This window comes from Miscanthus floridulus, chromosome 9 (genome assembly GCF_019320115.1).
Source record: "Miscanthus floridulus cultivar M001 chromosome 9, ASM1932011v1, whole genome shotgun sequence".
Lineage (NCBI taxonomy): Eukaryota > Viridiplantae > Streptophyta > Magnoliopsida > Poales > Poaceae > Miscanthus > Miscanthus floridulus.
In genome coordinates this window covers 93,225,172-93,241,766 of record NC_089588.1, presented here as the reverse complement: position 1 = coordinate 93,241,766, position 16,595 = coordinate 93,225,172, and the positions used below count along the sequence as shown (strand labels likewise).

The window sequence follows — 16,595 nt, the reverse complement described above, 5'->3', positions numbered from 1 at the left end:
GAATAAAGCACTCAAAAGAGTCGCAATCCTCATGAACAATATAAACAAGATGCTTACTTGAATCATAAGTAAATTACCAGAGAAATCTCAGAGGCAAGCTCAGATAGAACTTTGATCTGCCAAGGTACAAGCCATAGAGAGAGAGCACCGACAGGCCGGCACCTCCTCTAAACTCTTTCCTCACTATTTCTATTTATAAGACTAGATCCTATGGAGGACTAATCTTCTCCTGATAAATGGCTCTGATCCTAATAAGGAGAATATGAATTAGTGTTTTAGGATGGCTCTTTGGAGGGGGTACAGGGCCGTATATATAGGGGGTAGCACCAATTCTGGACCCTCAGATCAAACTGACTTGAATAAACGGCGTAGATGTGATCTTTAAGGTGGTGGAGATCCTACGTTCGATGGAGGGGCTGCCAGGTGGGGTTAGGAGACCGGCTGGCTTGCAACTGGGGCCAGTCAAGTAGTGCCTTGAGCCAAGTTTCGGTGGAGTGCCCTCTGGAGTCCTCTAGAACCTTCTGGTGCTATTTACGCCATGGATAATCGCAATTTACTTTGACGAATATGTCCACCTTGACGGTTTTCTGGATAAACCCTGTTGAAAACACAAATTCACCCAAACTTGTGGAATTTATTAGTTTAAACCCCTAGACTTATGTTTGATGATGGAATTAAGTATATATGCAGGTTATATTGATGGTTTATAATTGATGTTAATGACCATCAACACTCGGGGTGCGGTGAGCCCCCGAGCGTCTGCTCGTGATGAAGTCGTTGCGGTCTCTAGGCCGCGAGCTGGTCAGGACACTTCTTCAGTGCTTGGGATGGTTGCAGCTGGCGTGGGTCGACCTCTAGGACGGCTTTACATCGATCTTTCCTGGCTCGACATCCTCGATGGTCTTGCGAGCCCCCAAGGGTGACTTCTTTGAGTTCAACCCGCTATAGCTTCTAGCCGGGAGGGTTCGTGTGTTTTGATGCCTGAGCCTTCATAGCACGACGATGTCACGGTCATCGCATCCCTACCTCTGGGTACGGATGCTGCGTCCTATCACTACAGAAGTGGGATCTGAGTGCAATGCAGTTTTATTCGCTCGGCGCGGGGCGCAGTGTGCTCAGGGAGCCCGCTTCCTCGGATGCACGCATCTTCGAGTGATAGCTGACAGTCCGTTGTGGCATGATGGGTGGTTTGTCCGCCATGCGGGACAGAACCCTGGTTCTAGGCCTGACTATGCGAAGCATGGCGATGGGTTGCCACTTGATCACTTGCGATGATGCCGCGTCGTGCGCACCCTAACATGCAGCACTCCACTGGTTGCAGAGACACTGCTCGGGGCGTGGTTCTACCACTAGACCCAGGCTTCCCACGTGGTTGGCCAAGACATGGTAGAAGCTAGTGATGGGCGCTGACGCATTAGTGTGGATAACCTCATGATTTCCCAAAAGGATGTGGCTAGTTGAGGCCATTCCCTGGGTGAGCTCGCGATGGGCCATGAACCTCTGGCTTCCTAGGTGAAGACTTGTCCATGATCGGTGACGAGAGGGGTTCTGGCCCCCTATGTAGGTGAACTCTAGGATGCGGCCACTGGAGGCAGTTCCGAGAGTGTGTCCACCGTGAACCACGGGATCTAGATCTCTAGGGCAAAGCTCCGGGCCTCGGCTGAAAGTAGATGCGGGCGCTAGCCCTTTGGTGCCGATGAACTCATAGTTTTCATGGCGGATGTGGTCGTCGTGGGCCATTTCATGAGCGAGTCCACCGATGGTGCTAGGAACCATCGCTTCCTTCTCAACAATCGAGACTACGTGACTGTTCCCTACCTGGTGTGCCAACTGTCGGTGTTTTGTAAACTAAACTAGTAAATTTATATGATTGCCATGCTGCTCTAAGAAGATGATGGTAGCATCCAAAAGAATCTAGGAAAGCCAACAACCTCCAAGCCTAGATCCACAAAAATGCAGAGGTTGGCCGTTCTTTGGGAGCTAGACTTGGTTAAGCCCACGATGAAGTCTCCTCACTACCCACAAACTCGCCCTCTGCTCCTCCGCTCGCCTCAGCTCCTCCATGGCCGGCCTCCCCGGCGGCCCTCCCCGGCGACCCTCCCTGCGCCGTCTCCAGTGGCCCTCCCCTCTCGCCTCTGCATCTCCATGGTCCCTTCTTCACGTCACCGGTGGACCTCGTGCTTGCGTCCGCGTCAGCTCCCATCTTCCACCTCATGCTCGGGTCCGCGTTAGCTCCCCTCTTCCACTTCGTGCTCACATCTGCATCAGCTCCCCTCTTCCACCTCATGCTCGGTCCGCTCCCTCTTTCTGAAGGGCGAATTCACGGCGTCGCCCACAGCAGCAGCGGACGGCGGACCCAAGGGCTCCGCGCAGGAGCTTCCTGCGAACCTGGCGGACAAGCACTACGCATGCCGCGTGCTCAAGCTCCCCAAGGTCTTCATCTCGGCAAGCTGAGCAACTGTGTCGCCGTGTGCGACGTGTCCGGGAGCATGTTCGGCCTGCCCATGGACATGCGCGTGGCCTTGGCCCTCCTCATGTCTGAGCCCAGTGACAATCCCTAGCGCGGCCGCATCATCACCTTCAACGAGCGGCTTGAGCTCCACAAGATTGCTGGTGAGACCCTCTGAGAAGACAAGCTTCATCCAAACCATGGACTGGGGCATGAACACCAACTTCCAGTCGGTGTTTGACAAGGTCCTCGAGGTGACCGTGGGCTCCCCTCTTCCACCTCATGCTCGTTGGGGTGCTCACTGAGGTGCTCGATAGTTCCTCCTCCTGCGCACCCACCACATGTTCGATGAAATTCCTCAAAGGGGGTAAACTTACCGATTGGAAGAAGAGGTGATTCTATGCAAACCAAACCAAACAACCAAACACGCTATTCTCTAGCTAGGCATAGAAAGTACAAACAACTAGGTATTGGCTTGGTGGGAACAAGCTAAGGCTAGCCAGGCTACAAACAGGCAGGAAACCAAACACACCCTATATGTTTATTGCACAATATTTTCCCAGTTGCTTTTTTCCAAAAAAAAAGAAAAGAAAATATGAGACATAATTGATCTTGAATTCAAGCATGATTCAGATCACTGGTTGTGATGCTAAGATATATAATCGCTTCATCCACAACCAGTGTAATGACGGTGTAATCATATGCCTACCTAAAGCCATAGAACTTCAACACGCCTCAGGCCAAAGAGTCACCATGTTTCCATCCATGCTTAGCTGACCAATGTTGCATACCTTGAACACCAAGAAGTTGCCCGAGTTGGAAACTATTCCTACAGTACGTGAGTTTTCTAATGTGTTTTTCCTGAAGAAAACCCTAGAATGCCTCTTGATTGAGACATTTAGAGTTTGTGATTGAGCTTATGCCTATAGAACAGCTCCAATCTCTAGGCAACCTTATAGGATGGCACTGCAAGAGTTTGCAGAGATGAAGAAATAGTTGACTAACCTACTAGAAAAAGGTACATCTGACCTAGTTCCTCTCCTTTGGGATGCCTGGCTTTGTTTGTAACCAAGAAAGACAAGAGTACGTCTTAGGATGCTTGTGGGAAGCCTTTAAATGCTATGAAGAACAAGTACCCACTCCCTAGAGAGTCGATCTATTTGATCATTTAGTTGGAGCTAGGTTCTTTTCGAAGATGGACCTAAGGTAGGGTAATTAAGGACATACCAAAGACAACTTTCTCAACTCGGTATGGTCTTTATGAGTACACAGTTATGTCATTTGGGGCCATAAATGACCCCGACATACTTCATGTATATCATAAATTCCATTTTCTTCAAAAAAAAATATGTGTTTGTTTTGATATTCATCGATGATATCCTGATTTCAACAATTTACCCAGCGAGGATTCATGCCACGGCCACAATCAGATCATTGTTGGGGCTTCTGACCAAAGTGGGAGGATCAGGAAGAAGAGAAAGGAAATGCATAGTGACAAGGAAGATGACGGCGAGGAGAATGATTTCCAAGAAGGTGACCAACCCTCGGCTGCTAAGAAGCCAAGAGTTGTTTGGTCAGTTGAGCTGCATCGGAAATTTGTTTCGGCTGTCAACCAGCTTGGAATAGATAGTAAGAACTGTCAACCATCCCTTTTGCTTTATGTTATTTTCCTTACATATTGCAGCAACTCATTTTTGTATTGTCCTTTATTTTTCTGTTGTTGCAGAAGCTGTACCAAAAAGAATTCTTGAGCTTATGAATGTGGAGAAACTCACCAGGGAACATGTCACGAGCCATCTACAGGTATGGCATTGGCATGCACTCCTAGCATTAATTGCTGTTACTGCTTTACTTCCTCCTCTGTCTATTTTTTAGCATGTGATGCATATAGGGATGAAAACGGTTTTTTATTGTCAAAATATTCACTTACTATCGATAAAACCAAGTGTTGCTTACCCTGGCTTAGTTTTGTGTTATGGCTGGTGCTAAAATATCATCAAAGATATTATTTCAATTTTGATGTTTTTGTGTTTGGGCATTTGTTCAGTTGGTTTTGGAACAACCAACATAATTGGTGCAAATCCATGTTATTTAATTCCTCTGCAACCCAAAATATAGAGATAGTTCATGCAAAAGTATGTTGCTTATTCTGCTTTCGAGCATGCCGATGAGTAGATTAAGGTTTTATACAAACTACTACAAATTTCCCGATTGGTGGTATACTTGTATACATAGTACAAAGTACAAGTTTACCTCATTTGCTTATGTTTCCAATTTTACCACCCTCAATCTACCATTTACCTTTAGTAAAAAAAAAACAGTAGTGGACTAAGCTGGAAAGCAGTCACCTGTATTATCTCATGCGGGTATATATAAATTGTGGTACATATTTATGTTAATGCCAAATCAGTTAGTGTTGTGTGATATGCAAAAATACAGGCTCTATCTCAAACGGTTAAGTGCTGTGGCGTCACAACAAGCTAGCATTGTTGCCGCTTTTGGAGGTAGAGACCCCTCATTTCTTCACATGGGAGCCTTTGAAGGCCTTCAGAGTTATCAACCTTTTGCCCCCCCCCCCCCCCCCCCCCCGTTCTGCTCTATCATCCTTCAGTCCACACGGCTTGCTAGGGGATTTTTTATTTTTAATTGTTTCTTAATCAATATTTTAATAATAACCATTAAGCAAAACTGACCCCTTTGGTCGCACCAGCCACTCTGTGCACTGGTAGAGAACCGAGCTTTACTCCCGGTGGGGAACCCCCTCTAGTCCCGGTTCCCCACCCGGGAGCAAGCATCCGGGACTAAAGGGGGGTCCTTTAGTCCCGGGTCAGGAACCGAGACTAAAGGAGGACCTTTAGTCCCGGTGGGTAACACCAACCGGGACTAAAGGTGCCTCCTGACATGCCACGATGGTCGGCACCTTTAGTCCCGGTTGGTAATACGAACCGGGACTAAAGGTTTTTTTCTTTTTTATTTTCTTTTCATTTTTTGTTTTCGAAGTCGTATTGTACGCTGCTAATTATACATTTATACGCGCGTATAGTATGTTTCGGTTCAAGCACAGTGAACGTATTAAATCACACAATTCGAGCATAGAATATATATATATATATATATATATATATATATATATATATATGCATGCATCATATATATATATTTACATGCATGCATGCATATGTGTATTTTACATTATATTATTTCATGTACATATATTACAAAAAGATTGCATTACAGTTGTTGTGATATAACAAGTTTCCTCTCATCCTCTAGTTTGGCTTCCATGGCAGTGTTGGGTCGAAGTAGAACTCGCCCTTGGAATCGATGACCTGCTCATTAAAAAATCCGGCTATAGACTCTTGAATTGCTTTGATTTGGTCTTGCCGTATGACCTTTTCCTCCAACCATCGAGTCTATAGGTTTGAATTAAAGGAAAATAAATTAATATATGTACATATATATATATAAAGACATAGTAACACAATCAATAATAATAATTAAATGAATATATAGTGTATTTTTAACGTACTTTGAGTCTCTCTGTAGGAGTTCTTTGGGAGACCACCTTGATAAACTTGCAAACATAGTAACCACAGTAGTTGTTCCCCTGTTCCTGCCTCAGATACCACTTTACAAGAAAAAGATTTGTCATCCAATCTGGTGATCCGGTGAAAGTTATATGTTTAATTAATAAAGATGATGCGATTCAGGGGACTTACTTTCAAAGGGATTACATTCAGTGGCGCTTTGCATTTTTCCATGTGTTGCTTCTCAATAAAGGTTTTCCAAACACTGCCTAATAAAAAATTTGCCACGTCATCAGATATAGTTAATCATCATGTTTGTGTGTATATATAGTTGCTAGAGATCCCGAAATTACCTCTGGATAATATCTATCATATCTTGGTAGTCTTGTTGTGGTTTTCTCATCGAGTCATAGATTATCAAGTGACTTTTCACCAGATCGATGTCCATCAATATTTAGTGATTGCTGCATGTGTTTATAGGATATAACGCATAACACTCATTAATTAACTAGAATCAACATATGAGCCATTAAGGATGATCGACATTATTAACACTCACTTGAAGTTATAGAGAAAGAGTATATCCTTCTTGTGGCGTTGGTTCACTAAGAAGTTCATGAGGTTACTCTCTGACTCAGACTTCCAATTAGTCTTTGGAGTAATTGGGTCTTTGAATATTATATGGGGATCAACAAAACCAATTTCATTGCAGCCTTCCTTTTTGAGCTCTGTCATTGTAAATCTACATATATATAGTACTTGTTAGGATAATTTATATGCATATACACACATATGATGAGTTTAATAATAGATCGAAAGAATTATTACTTACAGGCAATTGCAGCTAATGATAACTTTGTCCAGAGAGGTCAGGTGGCATAGTTGATGAAATTCTGCAAAGTCAACATACATAACATCATCGCCACGGAACCAATGTTCGTCTCTAATTCTGACACCAATGCAGAAGTCTCCACCGGTAGACGCCTGCATGTACCAATTGTTTAGCAGGTACATTTGTGTCCCCAGATCAGATAAGGCTTGAGGGTTGTATAGACTCTGGCCTAGTACAAATTTTTTCTTCCAAATATCAACCTCCGCCGCACTCTCAATGTTTCCATCACCAAACATCTGGTAAAGGTCGAGACCAGTCTCATCAATAAATTCACCAAGGAGGTGGCGCCACACGCACTGACGCGACAAGGGGTGCCACGGAGGTGGCGACCGCTGACCCGAGCTAGCATGACATTTGATGGGGCCCACCTAGTCGCGCCAGTGACTCGAGTGCGACAAGGGGACATAGGGTTTCATAGGCCCGACCCACATTCTTTTCTCTCTCCCTCTCCCTTCCTTTTGCATCCCACGAAAGCCTAGGAGTCCCAGGCGCTGCCGCCGCCTCCCCACAATGGCGTCGGCCGCCGCTGCCTCCCCCGTCGGTGGCTAGTGGGTCGCCCTGCTCCAGCTGCCCTCCTACACACCAGGTACAACTTCTTTCCTCTCGATTTCTTGATTTGGTGTCTCATTAGCTCCATGACTAGGGTTACAAAATTTAGGATATTGTGAATATGTCTTTGCATTCGTTGTTAGTATTAGATGCGTACATTAGGTTTAGGATATACTCTGGGTGCGGATTCGATGTAAGCTACATGTTGCATGAACCTAGGTAGTTGATACATGAAGAATTTGGATAGGTTTGTGTGTTGCCTTTGTTGTCACTATGAAGGTTTTGATATGTTAGTGTAGTAGTAAATGCACACGATTTGATTTGGAAATATGCAGTTAATGTAGTTGTTGATGTGTTGCTTCATATTTTGTAAGTGGATCGTTTAGTGCGATTGTTTTCATGGTGGCAAAGTTAAAAGGAATGGGGAGTTTGAAAACATGAGCGAACAACTTTAGTTCTTTAGTACACCTCCTAGTTTTGATGCTTTCCTTAATTACCCAACGCCGGAAGAAATTTGGGTGGCCAATAAGTTTGAAAGGTCAATTTGACTATGGGAAGGAAAGAGCACACTATGTGTTAATGGCTTTGTCATGTGAGGAAGAATGGAAGAACTACAAATAAGTTGTGAAGAGTAGTAGTGTTAGGTGCTTGGAAGTTGTTGTGGACAAGGGGTCTAGCCCATTTGTGTTGTGTTTGAATGATAATGTGGATGTCAAGCCAGTAGAGAACCTTTTTCCAAGACGAAGCGTTGAAATCGGTTATTGTTAGGGAAGTTGATAGGTCCTTTGAGCTTGGTTCCTTGAATGATGACTTCGATGTAGAAACGCTTGTGGAGGATGACAGGAACGGAGATGGAACACATGATATTGATGACATATTCAAAGGATCGGAGGATGATGAACTTGTGGCTCGTTTGGTTGGAGGTAATTGAAAGCAGGGAATGGGGGTTTAGAGATAGGAGTTTAGAAATCTTTTGTTTATTTCGAGAGAATGGGAGTTTTGGTGAGAAGGGGAAGAGGAGTTTAGAGGGACAACTCTCACTAATCAATTCCATAGGGGAGGGGTGGGAATTGGGTGGGAGTTGTGCTCATAATAAAAGAATAGTAGATCATCACCGTCCATCATTATTTGCCTTTTAATTTCCCCCTCAAAACCCTCACACCAAACAGGGGATATGAATTCCCTCCTCAATTCCCTTTCTTATTTCCCTCAACGAACCAAACAAGGGATTGAGAATAAAAGTCAATTTCCCACCTCAATTCCCTCTATCAACTCCCAGCACTAATTCCCATGCCTCTTCCCACGTAGTTGCCAAACACACCCTTCATGTTCTCTCAGGGGACGAAGATGAGTGTACTTCTAGGCCAAGTAGTCTAGATGATGTGGTGGAGGATGAGTATAGGTCTGGTCCTAGTACCGAGGATGACAATGACTCATGTGAGGTAGGGTTTACGAAGACATATGGAGTCCTAGCTGACGGGTCATTGAGAATGGAGTACAATGACCTCGAACTGAGGTAATTGAAGGCTATCCATGTGGAGGTACCCTCGGTACCAAATTTCATGGACATTAGTATGGTTGACTAGGCAATATATGATACCGGTTTGACATTGTTGGCTGTTGTAGTACCATAAAGTCAGGAGGTGGAGATTAAGAAGGGAATGTTATTTGATACCTTAGAGCATCTCTAATATTTTCTGATGGATTATGACGTTAGGTTTCACATGCCTTACTATTGTCGCCAAAAGTTCATCAAATCCATTTCACCAAAGTACCAAGAAAGGTCATGACCATTCACCCGAGGAAAGTCTTCATGAATCCTCTAACGAGTCTTCCACGATGGCGTCAGTACATTGTACTTCCTCCTAACCTCTATTTGCTTCTGCTCCTTGCACCAATGCTTCCTTGTTTTATCGAGGGGCGAAGTTACCTTCAGCCACTCCACTAATTCTCCAGAACCAAGGAATTGCTCCCAAGTGCATGTCCTCCCCTCCTAAGTGAAAGGACCATGACGCCTAAGAGGGGGGGAATTAGGCAACTTAAAATTCTATTTCTAACTATGGCCTCTATTTTTCTCCTAAGCAAAACCTATTCAATAATTAATCTATCTAGATATGCAACTACGGTTTTGCTAGATGTTGCTATCTCAACCATAAAAGAGTTATGGAACCTAGGTTCCAATCCTATAAACTAGCCTATCAACTAAGCTAGGAGAGGTAAAGCACACAACCAAAATTGCAATATAAATGTAGAAGCTAAAGATGAGGTAGAGATGCAAACTCCCGTCGACGACTCTGGTAGTTTTACCAAGATATCGAGAAGCGCTCAAGCTTCCCCCAAGTCCTCATTGGAGCCCCTCGCAAGGAAGCCCTCACAAGGGTCAAGCTCCCGGTCGGGTAACTCCGTTGATAGCCTTGGGCCTTCCCCATGCGCAAGTGGTTGGGACTCCGACGTGCCTTCCGGCAAGCCTCTCCCGAATCCTCCCCGCCGTCTTCACTATCAAGCTTCCGACCGAAACACCACAGGCCTTGTTCCCTTCGGTACACAGTGGCAGCTATACCACAAACGCAGTTGGTGTGATCTCGTAAGACTACAAGCCCCGCCGATGTACAAGCACGGTGCATGCAAGCACCTTGTGGCAAGAGGTGTACAAACCTCAGTAGCAACTAAGCCTAAGCCTAAAGCAAGTGTATATGAGCGTGGTCTAACTAACCTAAGCACTTCGCAAAGCACCTATGCTAATCACTTTGTGATCTATTAAGCCCTATGCAAATGGAGAGCTCTAAAGTGGTGAACAAGCACACTACTACCTTCCCTCAGCTCCCTCTCTACTCATTTGGCCGGTTGGGGTCCTTCTATAGCCCCCAAGTGGAGAGCTAGCCGTTGGGACAAAACCACAGCTTCTGCATGAGCACCGGTGGTACAGTAACTTGCACGACGTGCTACAGTACCATAACCGGTGTGTGCCACATCGACTAGCCATTGAAGTGTTAGACCCGACCCTTGGAGCACCGGTGTTGTATATAACCTTTGCCCCTTCTTCAACTGATTTGCAGACAACCGTTGTTGTATATGACCGGTGTATATGGCCGGTGCTCACAGGTGAGGACCGGTGTATATATGACTTCTCTAGCCAACTTGCATCTTCTCTAGAACTCGTAACCGGTGTATAAGACTGGTGTACCACCGATATGACCGGTGTATGTGACTGGTATAGATGACTTCGTAGCTTCTCTAGAACCTGCAATCGGTGTATATGACCGATGCTCACAGGTGACGACCGGTGTATATATGGCTGGTGTATGTGACTTTTGATTTCTTCATTTCTTTGTGATTCTTCCGTCTAGCTTGGTTCCATCCTTCCGTGGCTTGGACTTGCTTGATCTTCTAGGTCTTCTATGATGCTTCTAAGGTCTTGCGTGAGGTGTTGATCAACGGATCACCACGTCACCTCCGTCTAAGTCACGTTTGCACTCTATTGGACTACAAAACAAACACTTGCAAACACGTTAGTCCAACTTAGTCATGTTGATCATCAAACACTAAAATCCAAACTACCAGGGCCAATATCCTCACACTAAGAAAACACAAACCAATGATCAAACAAACTTATGGCCGCTGTTGCTTTATTAACTTCAACGGTTCAGTGAACTCACCCAGTACTCTCCATAAGCATTGCTAACCGTATCCTAGCTCAGACGGAATAACTCCTTCGTGAGCCTTGATGCCACACTTACACTTATGCTTTGGTATTTTCATGCGAGGACACTCCTTAATGTCTGTTTCAAACTCTGCAACTTCATACTGAGAAGGCTAGTGCAACTTTGGGGCCATGAATGTACTCCTCAAAGGCACAAGATAGCCACCCTGCCTGCATAACAAATGTTGCAAGTGTAATCTTCTATGTGCACAAAACATAGAAGCTTCCAAATGGATTCGTTGCACGAGAACTTACACTAGATGGCAATCCACAACGAAAGAAGGGAGTAAACGCACCACGTTGGCTAGGATTAGTGAGTACCGCTGACACTCCACAGCGACAACGACGAGGATTGGCTAGACAGTTGAAACTAGCGTCAATATTCTCTTGCTCTACCATTTTAGGAGGGTTTTCTCACTACTACTGTAGACTTAACCGAGGCAGGAAGAATGGATTAACCGAGACGGGCATCATAACTGCCTCTGACCGGCATCATAACTGCCTCTGACCAAAGGTCACGGTAAATCAATATTTACCGAGGCGGGTCAAATGCCCGCCTCGATAAATGAAATAAAAAAAGAAAACCACGCCGTGGTTGCGGCCGTGCGCGCCGCCATGCCGAAGCTCATGCCAGCGCACGAGGAGGCACGCAAGGATCATCTTCAGCAGTAGTGGGGAGATCAGGTTGTCGATGTCGCTGACGCAGACATCGCCACCATCTTGGCCCCGCTACAGATGCCCAGACCCACCGCGGCGCACCGCCTCGACTCGCCGACGTCGACGTTGATCTATTCCAAGAGCGCGGCGCAGGCCTCGGTCCTAGAGGAGCTCCGCGCCACGGTTGCGGCCGCGCGCGCCGCCATGCCACAACCCTTGGAGGCGCACGAGGAGGCGCGCAAGGATCATCTTCGTTCAGCAGCAGTGGGGAGATCACGTTGTCGATGTCGCTGACGCAGACATCGCCGCCGTCTCGGCACCACTGCAGATGCCCGGACCCGCCGCAGAGCACCGCATCGACACGCTGACCTCGACGTTGATCTTCTCTGAGAGCACGGAGCAGGCCTCGGTCCTGAGGAGCTCCGCACAGCGTTTGCGGCCGCGCGCGCCGCCATGCCGCAGCGCATGCAGGCGCACGAGGAGGCGCAAGGATCATCTTCGGCAGCAGTGGGGATATCAGATTGTTGATGTCACTCACGCAGACATCACCGCCGTCTCGGTGCCGCTGCAGATGCCAGGACCCGCCGCGGCTCACCGCCTCGACTCGCCGACGTCGACGTTGATCTTCTCCGAGAGCGCGGCGCAGGCCTTGGTCCTAGAGGAGCTCCGTGCCGCGGTTGCGGCCGTACGCGCCGCTATGCCGCAGTCCATGCACGAGCACGAGGAGGCACGCAAGGATCATCTTCAGCAGCAGTGGGGAAATCACGTTGTCGATGTCCCTGACGCAGGCATCGCCGCCGTCTTGGCGCTGCTGCAGATGCCCGGACCCACCCCGGCGCACCGCCTCTACTCGCCGACGTCGACGTTGATCTTCTTCCAGAGCGCGGCGCAGGCCTCGGTCCTCGAGGAGCTCCGCGCCACGGTTGCGGCCGCGCGCGCCGCCATGCCGCAGCCCATGCAGGCGCACGAGGAGGCACGCAAGGATCATCTTCAGCAGCAGTGGGGAGATCACGTCGTCGATGTCGCTGACGCAGACATCGCAGAGGCGGCGTTCGGGGCATGCTTCTCGACGACTCCTTGATCCAGCAGGAGACGGAGGAGGAGAAGAAGTACTGGGTCAGCATAATGAACCTGGTAAACTCGTCGTCAGCGTCGTGGCAGACGTCAGTGGCGATGCCCGTGCTCCAGGCGTCCTCCTCGTCGGCGTCGTTGCAGACGTCAGTCGCGATGCCGGCGCCCGTGGCGTACTCGTCGTCGGCCTCGTTCTCAACGTCCGTCGCTGACTGTGCCCGCGCCCGAGAGGCGTAATCGTCGTCGGCCTCGTTCTCGACGTTTGTCGCTGACTGTACCCACGCCCGAGGCCTAGTTACTCTCCGGTGCTGGACTCCTGACCCGTGAGCCCTGGACATATTCGCCGGCTTGCAGCCCGGCCGGGAATTTAGAATCAGTTACTCCTTCATCAGTTGCCAAAGCTTCTTATAGTCTGTAGAACAGTGACCAGAGGGTCTCGTCTTTGCTCTGTATGTAATTGGACAACCATTTTCATGATTTCATCAGCATGCAGTATTGTGAGCAGTGGACCTAATCGAAATGAGAAGGACTCTTATTTGTTTTTGTTTTTTTGTCTGAACCCATATATATTAGAATCCAACTGTTTAAGTTTGTATATTGTGGCACTATACTGCTGATAATGGACGTATTTTGCACTGTATATTGGTCTGACTCTTTTTTTTAGATTATTGGTCTTTGACTCTTTGTATTCTGTCATTCTGAAAGGAGGGTTTATTTGAGAACGCTGAAACAATGGAGCAGAGGGATATGCTGCATTTCGCCATCGATAGAGCCGTACCAACACATTGGGCCCGCTCTTCAAACAGGCCAAGCCCATGATAGGCCTGGTCCAAATTTTATCTAGCCCGCTCGGTTTTTCCTATTTCGCGCTCCGGTGAAGAAAAGGGGGCTGACCTCACCACAATTGGCTTAGCCCGACTTTCTCAATTTTCTAAAATGCATAAAGGAACTGCACCATTGCGTTTCTCTCGTCGAGCTGGTCACAAGGCGCCATAATTGTCGGTGGGGGTGTGCGTAATCAGGAACCGGATGGTGACACAAGACGCAGAGACAGCGATTTATGCAGGTTCGGGCCGTCTGATCGACGTAATACCCTACGTCCTGTGTCTTTGGTGTATTGTATTGAGATGTATGTAGATCCATCTTGTCCACTAGGGGACCCCTGCCTCTCCATATATAGTCTGGAAAGGCAGGGTTACAAGTAAAGTATCATATTTGGTACTATACAATAGCTTGCGGTGCACGCCGAGCAGCGCCGTGCACGCCTTGATCTTGTGGGCCGGGCCACCTCTGATGGTGCGGCCCATGTCTTGTCTTGAGGATACTGGGGGCCATACCCCCACAGCTAGTCCCCAAGCCTGACAGTAGGTGACGTAGTCGCGTGGTGCCAGGGTCAGAAAGTAGAAGACCAGCCGAGCAGGCAGCTAGTCCCCGGGCGTAGCCTCGAGACGAGAACAAGCACATTCACCGCAAGGTGAAGTGTGCCCACTTAGTCCCGAGCCTGCTGGAAGATGAAGAATGAATTTTGTAGCAGGGTCAAAGAAAAAAAAGTCTGAAAGCTTGCCGACGTCATCTGACATGCACGTATCATGACCCCAGACGTGCTGCCCAAGATCAGCACCCTGATCCGAACAGCATGGAGCAGCTTGATAGCACACCGACGAGACGTAGCAAGATCCGAGCAGCAAGGGAGTCCCCGACGTCGCTGGCGATGACCGAGCACCGAGGAGCAAGGAGTTCGCGGCGTCGCTAGCGATGACCAAGCACCGAGGAGCGAGTAGTCCCCGACGTCGTCGGTGATGACCGAGCACCGAGGAGTTCCCGGCGTCGCTGGCGATGACCGAGCACCGAGGAGCGAGGAGTCCCCGACGTTATTGGCGATGACCGAGCACCGAGGAGCGAGGAGTCCCTGGCGTCGCTGGTGATGACCGAGCACCGAGGAGCGAGGAGTCCCCGGCGTCGTTGACGATGACCGAGCACCGAGGAGGCCCCGGCATAGGCGGCGATGTTCGAGCACCAAGGAGTTTCCGGCGTCGTTGGCGATGACCGAGCACCGAGGAGCGAGGAGGTCCCGGCATCGCTGGCGATGTCCGAGCACCGAGGAGCAAGGAGTCCCTGGCGTCGCTGGCGATGACCGAGCACCGAGGAGCGATGAGTCCCCGACGTCGCTGGCGATGACCGAGCACCGAGGAGCGAGGAGTCCCCGGCGTCGCTAGCGATGACCGAGCACCAAGGAGCGAGGAGTCCCCGGCGTCGCTGGCGATGACCGAGCACCGAGGAGCGAGGAGTCCCCGGCATCGCTGGCGATGTGCGAGCATCGAGGAGCGAGGAGTCCCTAGCGTCGCTGGCGATAACCGAGCACCAAGGAGCGAGGAGTCCCTGGCGATGTCCGAGCACCGAGGAGCGAGGAGTCCCCGGCGTCGCTAGCGATGACCGAGCACCGAGGAGCGAGGAGTCCCCGGTGTCGTTGGCGATGACCGAGCACCGAGGAGCGAGGAGTCCCCGGCGTCGCTGGTGATGACCGAGCACCGAGGAGCGAGAAGTTCTCGGTGTCGCTGGTGATGTCCGAGCACCGAGGAGCGAGGAGGCCCCGGCGTCGCTGGCGATGACCGAGCACCGAGGAGCGATGAGCCCCCGGTGTCGTTGGCGATGACCGAGCAACAAGGAGCGAGGAATCCCCGACGTCGCTGTCGATGACCGAGCACCGAGGAGCGAGGAGTCCCCAGCGTCGCTGGCGATGACCGAGCACCGAGGAGCGATGAGTCCCCGGCGTCGTTGGCGATGACCGAGCACCGAGGAGCGAGGAGTCCCCAGCGTCGCTGGCGACGACCGAGCACCGAGGAGCGAGGAGTCCCTAGCGTCGCTGGCGACGACCGAGCACCGAGGAGCAAGGAGTCCCCGGCGTCGCTGGTGATGTCCGAGCACCGAGGAGCGAGGAGTCCCCGGCGTCACTGGCGATGACCGAGCACCGAGGAGCGAGGAGTCCCCGGTGTCACTGGCGATGTCCGAGCACCGAGGAGCGAGAAGTCCCCGGCGTCGCTGGCGATGACCCAGCACCGACGATCGAGGAGTCCCCGGCATCACTGGCGATGACCGAGCACTGGGGAGCGAGGAGTCCCCGGCGTAGGCGGCGATGTCCAAGCGCCGAGGAGCGAGGAGTCCCCGGCGTCGCTGGTGATGACCGAGCACCGAGGAGCGAGGAGTCCCCGGCGTCTCTAGCGATGACCGAGCACCGAGGAGCGAGGAGTCCCTGGTGTCGCTGGCGATGACCAAGCACCGAGGAGCGAGGAGTCCCCGGTGTCGCTGGCGATGACCGAGCACCGAGGAGCGAGGAGTCCTCGACGTCGCTGGCGATGACCGAGCACAGGGGAGTCCCCGGCATCGCTGGCGATGACCGAGCACCGAGGAGCGAGGAGTCCCCGGCGTAGGCGGCGATTTCTGAGCACCGAGGAGCGAGGGGTCCCCGGCGTCACTGGCGATGACCGAGCATCAATGAGCGAGGAGTCCCCGACGTAGGTGGCGATGTCTGAGCACTGAGGAGCGAGGAGTCCCCAGCGTCGTTGGCTATGACCGAGCACTGAGGAGCGAGGAGTCCCCGACGTAGGCGGCGATTTCTGAGCGCCGAGGAGCGAGGTGTCCCCGGTGTCGCTGGCGAGGACCGAGCATCGAGGAGCGAGAAGTCCTCGGTGTCGCCGGTGATGACCGAGCACCAAGGAGCGAGGAGTCCCTGGCGAAGCTGGCGAGGTCCGA

General features: G+C 50.0%; 1 pseudogene; it reads left to right on the top strand.

Annotated features, from left to right (window-relative positions):
- Positions 1 to 13,082, top strand: part of LOC136480299 (uncharacterized) — a 42,618-nt pseudogene extending 29,536 nt beyond the window's left edge.
- The last annotated feature ends 3,513 nt before the right edge of the window (positions 13,083 to 16,595 follow it).